The following is an 8,655-nucleotide window of genomic DNA, read 5'->3' on the forward strand; positions in this document are numbered from 1 at the left end:
TAGCAAAACAATCTGAACATGGAAATGTGTCAAATGTTAAAAAATCTTTTTTTATTTTTAAATTTTAAAGGTTTATTAGGTTATAAAATAAAACAATTCATTTCATAGTAAAACTGAAGAAATTAAATACAAATCAAATGTTAAAAAAATCTTAATGCCAATGTGTCTGAAAGTTTTGCAAAAAAATTTTTCCTGATTTATTTATTATTATGTTATTTTCCTGTCCTCCTTATTTCAAGCTCAGGGCATTATACGCTGTTTCCCCCTCCTCCATTTTATCCTCACAATAACGATGTGAGGCAATTTAGGCTAACAGAGAATGATTAGTACTATGTTCCCAGGCCGCCATTCGCACAGGGAGCGCAGCTGCTGCGCCGCCCTCGTGCCGCCCGATGGGCACGAAGCCGGCGTTTCCAATCCACGCTTCCCCAGCGTGGTTTTTTGGAAACGCCAGCTTGCAGCTGCTGCTGTGCGAACGGCAGCGGCTTCCAAGCACCTTCCCCCCCCCCACCAGGTGACTCACCAGTCCCGCAGCCCTCCGGCGCATTGCCGAGGCCTGAGGACACGCCTCCTTTGCGGCCGCGCAGGGCAGGGGTAGTGTCCTATTATTCGCCCGGCGTCACCGGAGGGCCGAAGACTGGTGAGTCGCTTTCTGACTATCCCAGCGTCGTCCGAGATTACGGCATGGGTTCACGTATTGGCCTTCCGCCTCCGTGCGGAAGGGGCCTTAGAGAAGGCAAAGAAAGGGAAGCATAAGAAAAGTATGAATTTGAAAATGCCAAGTCAGTTTTCTTTCAGTACAAAATAATGGACTGGAACAGATTCCATGAGAGATTGTCCCACCCCACTCCACCCTTTAACCATCTTCTCTCCATTCAGTCTTTCTTCACATTATTTTTGTAATGATTTTTAACTGACAGCCCTTTGAGAGACAGCATATGCATGTGAGAGACGCCTGGTGAAGGAAGAACTAACTGTATTGTGTTGTTCTGCATTTTAAAGAGGTAAATTAATCACTAAACTGCTGTTCAGTGCTCTTAAATACCAGCTGTTCTGCACTCTGCATTACGAGATTTATCCTTCAGGACTGTTTTGTAAATCTTTCCTTTCCCAAGCTTCTGCAGAAAAATGGTTCTAGCACAATAAGGACCTTCTGCGGAGTGAAGGGGGAGAAATAAGCACCACAGCATCTGGCTCCTCTTTGGTCTTCCACACTTCTCAGATGACATGTTGACAAAATATCCCTGGTAGGCCTTTCTGGTTAATTTCCAGGATCAGGGGCTTTTCCTCATCTGCCCACTCCTGGCATTTTTTTTCCAAACACAGAAGCAAAAGCCTTGCTAATTTTTTTTCCTATGGTAGTGGAAAGTGCCGTCAAGTCACAGTCAGTTTACGGCAACTGGAGCCCCATAGACTTTTCAAGGCAAGAGACAAACAGAGGTGGTTTGCCTTTTTGTCTGCCTCTGTTAGCAACCCTGGATGTCTTTGATGGGGCCCCATTCAAGTACTTACCAAGGCTGACTCTGCTTAGTTTCTGAGATCTGGCAGGATCGAGTTAGCCTGGGCAAACCAGGTCAAGGCTGGTATAGTAGTATAGTAACTGTCACAAAATACAAGGAATCTGCATAAAGCTGTTTGGAACAAATCCTGGAGTTGTGTATGGATGGCAAGAATGAACAAATCTCAAGATGGGGCAATTCCTAAGGCAATTCTTCAGAGAGGGACCTGCCATATCTAAATTATCTTGGGCGCTGATAATCTCATTACAATTCTGTGACCTCCTGAATCAAATCAAATTCTATTTGTGACTATGTTACTACACAATTGAGGTATATACTGTTCTTTCCAGATGAAGGTTCAGATCAATGGCAATTTTTTAAAATGAGGAAGTCTATGCCCCAGATGCAATTGTGGGACTAGAGTACTTCTTCCAAAAACAGAATAGTCATTCAATTAGAAACTACTCGCTCGCAACATTATGCCATGTTCACTGTACTGTCTGAAAAAAATGGACATGATACATGAAAATTTCTATGTCTAAGATCAGATGTCAAACCAACCTATGTGATCTCCACAGCAAAATGGACACAATCCCGTAAAAGATCTAGTTATATATTTCTGCAGTTCATTGAACCCTTTCCTCAGAGTATGCCCCTTTGAATAAAATGGGTAGTCTTGTAGTAATGCACTGCTGACCCAGCAGCACCGTGGTAGAACGTTGGCACACCAACGGACCTACGGCCTTCTTGTCGCACCGCACCCCCACTCCTCAACCCCGTATGAGTCACGGGTCATGAACTATCTGGCTCAGTCACCGGGCGTCCCAGACAAAGGGACAATGATCTGCCCCCAGGTGAGGATTAGGCCCAGACGCTTACGCTCTTCTCCGCACGTAGCAGCCAGGTGAGATCATGCATCACATGATGATCTCCCGCTCTCCCGCTCTCCCGGACTCTCCCATCCCGCCCCTCTACACGCCCCCATTAGAATCATAATAAAAGGTGCCAGGAACCAGCACGCGGGAGATTCGCTAGGAACACGGACCTCCGCGCTCCCGCTGCTGGCGATCTCCACCAGATGTTATCTCCGCGTCTCGTCTCGTTCTTGCGCTGACCACGTGGGTCGACTACAAGCTGGTGCCGAAACCCGGGAATCCTCGAACCTCCACCCTGCTCACCGTCGCCTGGGAAAGGGCCGCGATACCGAAGTCCGCTGGATCGGCGCATCCAGGGACCACCGTTTCGGTATCGCCTGTCCTCTGGATCGGCGCATCCAGAGACACGCGTCCTAGGACACTCTCTCATCCGACGGAACACCGGTGAGTATGGGAGCTTGCAAAAGCAGGGCTTATGACAAGCACGTTGACGAACTGAAAGCGTTAGCGAAATGCGGCAGGGTCCCCGTAAAGAGAAGGGAGCTGCGCAAATTGGTTGAGGAGATTGAAGCTCAGTGTCCATGGTACCCAGAGGGGGGGACATTGAATCTTAAGGACTGGGAAAACATCGGGCGCACTCTTCGCACAGAGCCTCGCGCGCCGATGTCACTGCTACTGACGTGGAGACAATGTTATGTCGCCATCAGCCTGCAGACCTATGGCTCCCTTGCTGTAGGCCGCCCTCCTTTCGATCTTTCACCTTCAATTTCAACCCCGGAATTTTCTCTATCCGCTAAATTGGACGCCTGTCCTCCTTCTGCCCCCCTTGCTCCTTCGCCCATTTCAAATTCTCCCGCGGCTCAGCCGCCCCCTCCCCTTGCTCCGCCTTCATTTTCCGAAGCCACCGCACCTCCGTCAGCACCACGTAATGGCGCGGGTTTCAAAACTCTCGCAGAGCGTATTAGCCACGATCTGCAAAGGAAAGAAACCCTGACGGAAGACGATGCCGATATCCTCGCATTGTGCCCCGTCCATTTCACAGATACCGAGGGGGAGGGTGGCATAGTTCGGCGGGTTGTCGAGTACCGCCCCTTGAGCTATAATATCCTCACCGAGCTCCGCAAAGCCATGCGGGACGTAGGAATCACTAGCCCCTACGTGAGAGGCATGCTGGAGGCAATCGCGAGGAATCACCTAATGGTTCCGGACGACTGGAAAACCACCTTTCGCATGCTCCTGAGCCCTGCACAATTTGTGATCTGGGAAAGCGAGTTCCGCCAGCAATGCATCAGCAGGGGAGCCGCCTCCGGCGGCGCCTACACAGCCGCTCAGCTTTACGGTTTCGATGCTTTCGCCAACCCCAACGATCAGATTGTCCTGCCTGAGGCCACCCTTACGGTCGCCTCTGAGTGCGCCTATAAGGCATTTATCAAAGTCCCCAATGCCGGCCAGCCAATCCAGAGTTTCTCCACCATCCGGCAAAAACCCCAAGAGCCCTATGCCGAGTTTGTGAACAGGCTTCAGGAAGCTCTCAAAAGGCAGGTGGATAGCGAAGAGGCCCAGAGTAAGCTCCTCATGCGCCTCGCTAAAGAGAACGCCTCCACTGAGTGCCGCAGAGCAATCACGGGCCTGGGCAAGGATCCTGAACTGGCCGACATGCTTAAAGCTTGCCAGGACATCGGATCCTCCGCTCACCAAGCTAACCTCCTCGCCGCAGCACTCTCCACCACCAGGGGACAGCCCCAGGAGGATTGCTTTAACTGCGGCAGGTCAGGACACTTCCGGAGGGAGTGCAGGCAGCCCGGCGGGGGGGCCTACAACCCCGATGGAGGAGGGTCCTCCCCCAAGAGGAGAAGGCCGCCCAAGACCCGGTGCCCACGATGCCAGAGAGGCTTCCATTGGAGAAGCGACTGCCCGTCGGGAAACTCGCGCCCGGGCGTCTCCCCAGCCCAGGACCAAGGAGGAGAATATTAGAGCAGGCCCAGACACCAAGGCCCACGCCCAAACCGCCCCCCACTCGTGGCATCTCGCTCGCATGCACCCAGCCTATCTCCTTTAAGTTCCCCCACGAGGTTCTTGTCGCCCCAACCCAGTATGACGAGCCCATCCCTACCGGGACTATTGGGCTAGTGCTGCCAAAGGCCTCTGCCGCTGAACAGGGACTGTTCATCGTCCCCGGAGTGATCGACTCCACGCACCAAGGACCCATCCATCTCCAGGTCTGGACAAACATCCCACAGGAATTGCCTGCCGGAGCCAGCTGCGCTCAGTTGATTCTCTTGCCCCATGCGTTGCCCGCTGCCGACCCAATAAAGGCTACAAGCCCCAGCAGCCAACATGGCGCAGCCCACACCACCATCGCAGCGGTGGAGACGCCTATCGGGAGCTCCCGCCCATACCTGGAGCTCACCATAGAAGGATGTATGTTCAAGGGCCTGGTGGACACCGGCGCTGATGTTACCGTCATCAGAGCAGCCGAGTGGCCCGACCAGTGGCCGACCGAGGCTTGCCCGCACATCTGGGGGGTGGGGGGGGAGACAAACCGCGAGACGGAGCATCCGCCCGCTCACGGTCAACAGCCCAGGACTCGAGCGGCAGCTCACAGTCCGCCCCATTGTTTTAGACATCCATGTCAATCTCTGGGGAAGGGACCTCATGAGTCAGGTCAAAACGACTTTGGTCTGGGATGGGTAAAGCCATCACAGATCATTGATCCCAGTTGTGCCTTCCGAAATTCACTTTCTAATTTCCGTAAGGAAACTGTTTCCCTCTCCCCTTCTCTTCTCCTTCTGTCTTTCGACCAGTAAAGGCGGGAGGGCCAATTGGCTGACTGGCCCTCCCTGGATTAAAATCTGGGCCCGTCCTGATACCGCAGCACTGCCAGGACAGGCCCCAGTTTAAAAAGGAGGCTGCCGCACCAAATTCACCCACAAACCAGCTTGGGCGCCTCCAGTGGTGATGGTATCATAGCACCATCATCACTTCTAAGACGCTTGGCCGAAACCGCCCCTTAAGGAGTGGTTTCGGCGGGCGGCATTCCCCCAAGATAATTCGATCACAAAATTTCGCGCCACTCCAGCCTTCCTGCATTAGCCACCAAGGTCACGGTAAGTGCAACTCCCTTGCAAAGAACCCCCCCCCTTTTTTTTGTGTGCGAGGAATCTGCCTCTAATCGCCTGATTGCTTCATTCCCCGGATGCACCCATCCCCCCAAAAAGGCACCTCCAAAAGCCCTTTTTGTGTTGCTGATTAAGCATGCATACCCACAATCCCCCCAGGACCCGCCTGTCCCCTCCCCCCCTCGAGGCTCGGACCCTCGCCTTGACGCACCCTGATGACGCTCTGAAGCCAATTCCCACCAGGGTCGCCTACCTCCTGCCCTCCCTGTCAAACAATTAAAGAAAGAGGAGTAGGCGACCCCCAGTAGGATTGCATTAAAAGCAACCTTCACGCAGGCTGCAAAACAAGCCTTCTTATATTAAACTCTAAACCCCAACTCAAACAAAAAACTCGATCTTGATCTCCCGCCATCCGCTCTAGAACCGAGCCTGGCGGGACCCGGCCCCCTCCCATAACCTGGGGAAGGGGGTGTGTTTCAGTCCTTCTTCCTACAGGTCCCTGTGGACTCCGACTCGCCATGACAGGCCAGCCCATGGAATGGCGCCAGGAGGAAACCAACCCCATCCCGGAGATGGAACACATCTCTCTAAAGGATCCCGCCCAGCGGTCTCAACAGGAACGCCGTCGCCAACGCCCAAAGACCCGAATGACCTGGGGAGACGTCAAGGCGACCGCCAGCCAAGCTCAAGAGCTGCTGCGCCAGCAAGGCCACCCTGAGACACCCGAGAACCTCTGTGCCGCTCTCTTTGCAATCATCACTGCCAACTCAGCGGCCACCATCCTTTGCCTGCTCTGCTGCCTCCTGCCAACGGCAATCGGCCACCCCCTGACGAGCTTTTACCAGACCAACATCTGGGAGCAATTCGCCGCCGCTGCCAACGTCTCGTCCTTTTGCCTGGGCCAGTACCTAGGAGTCGGGAGCTTGCTAAGCTCCTGCCTGCTCCCCGTCTGCAAAGCGCCCGGAGACTTCCTAGCGGAGTCTGGGTTAAGCCCCTTCATGAATGCCTCATCCATCAGGTACTCTATGAGCGCCGACTGGGGACCCGTCGTCCAAACCCTCCCGGCTGGCGCTCTCTCCCTTGTCACCAAGACTGTCGCTAACCACGAATCCAACACCTGCGCCCGTATCACCGGCGCAGCCAAACGGGGAACCGACCCGGGCCCATTCATCGGCTCGGCCAATTGGAACTGCACACACATGGAGGACATTCCCCCCGTGTTCGGAAACATCCTGCTCCCCAGGGGCTGGTTCTGGACCTACGGGGAGAGAACGTTTAATTACATTCCCGCCCGACTCTCTGCCGGGACTCTTTGTTGCCTCAGTCGCCTCACCATCGTCCTACCCCAGGCTCCACCCCAGGAGCCCGGACGCCGCCCGCCCCGCCGCTCCGCTCTGCCTTTCGATCCCTCCTGTCGGAGCGACGCGGTCGCCCTCTCCCAAGCGGAGTTTGTCTCCCTTGCGACTTCCTTAGTGGGAGTCCCCGGACTCGCCTCCTACAACGCTAAGACTATCGGCCGGCTGGCCTGCGCCCTTGCGAAGTCTATCAACTCTACCTCCACCGCTCTGGATGCCCTGGCCTCCGAGCAGCAGGAACTTCGTCAAGCGACCTTAGATAATCGTGCCGCTATTGATTACTTGCTGTTGTTGCATCACCAAGGTTGTGAAAATGTACATAATATGTGTTGCTTTAACCTCTCTGACAATTCCCAATTGATTCATATGAAAGTACGTGAGCTGCAAGAAGTTGTATCTAATCTGAAATATGATGTTTTGCCCCATTGGTGGTCAGCCCTCTGGAGCTGGCTGCCGGGAGGATGGTTGAGTGCTATTGTGCAGCTCTGCATTGGTTTAATTGTATGCCTCGTTATCGGATCTTGTTTCGTTCAGTGTGTGTCTAATATTGCCTGTAACGTGTGTAAGAAGCCCCTCGAATTTCCCTTACCCCCGCAACCAAGTTCTAATGTTACACAAGCAGCTCGGTCAGCTTGACCAGACGGCGGAGGAGACAAGCGTCCCTTTAAATCACCCCCTAGCATTTCGGTCCCCCTTCTAAAATGTAAAAAAGGAGGAGATGTAGTAATGCACTGCTGACCCAGCAGCACCGTGGTAGAACGTTGGCACACCAACGGACCTACGGCCTTCTGGTCGCACCGCACCCCCACTCCTCAACCCCGTATGAGTCACGGGTCATGAACTATCTGGCTCAGTCACCGGGCGTCCCAGACAAAGGGACAATGATCTGCCCCCAGGTGAGGATTAGGCCCAGACGCTTACGCTCTTCTCCGCACGTAGCAGCCAGGTGAGATCATGCATCACATGATGATCTCCCGCTCTCCCGCTCTCCCGGACTCTCCCATCCCGTCCCTCTACACGCCCCCATTAGAATCATAATAAAAGGTGCCAGGAACCAGCACGCGGGAGATTCGCTAGGAACACGGACCTCCGCGCTCCCGCTGCTGGCGATCTCCACCAGATGTTATCTCCGCGTCTCGTCTCGTTCTTGCGCTGACCACGTGGGTCGACTACATAGTCTCACTTAGGATTGTTCCCTATGGCATTCATGTATTGGTTTGTCATGCTCCCTGTTGGTCTTCTTTAGTCAATATTCAGGTTTGGTTGGAGCATCCAAAATAATGTGCTTTCAGTTACAGGTTCAAACTGCCACTCTACCTTTGAAGGTTGCTGGGTGATCTTGGATTACCCACACACTTTCAGCCTAATTTACCTCAAAGAGGTGTTGTGAGAATAAACAGGAGAAAAGAACAATGTTAGCTGTAGTGCTGTTACCGAGTTAAGATAGCTAACTGATGTCATAGATTGATAGTCTGCTACAGAAGTTTCAGTTCTTGTTTTGGAGGAACTAGCTTCTTCAACTCAGATTCAAAGTATAATCCTTAACACTTGTCCCTGTGATGAAACAGAAAGATTGCAGTTCTCTTGAGCATATTGCTGTCGATGATTTAAAAAATACTCAAGAAACCAGGATTACATATTCAGATAGTTGAAGAATGCTGAATACTTAACATCAAACAAGTTAGACAGGTGAGTGAGATGCTCTCATAGATTATAGCATTAGGTACTACTTGGAATATTTTTCTGAAGAGCATCTTCAAGCTACAAGTGGGAATGTACCAAAGGTATAGCTCACCACAGCTTATCC

Source organism: Sphaerodactylus townsendi, linkage group LG04 (genome assembly GCF_021028975.2).
Source record: "Sphaerodactylus townsendi isolate TG3544 linkage group LG04, MPM_Stown_v2.3, whole genome shotgun sequence".
NCBI lineage: Eukaryota > Metazoa > Chordata > Lepidosauria > Squamata > Sphaerodactylidae > Sphaerodactylus > Sphaerodactylus townsendi.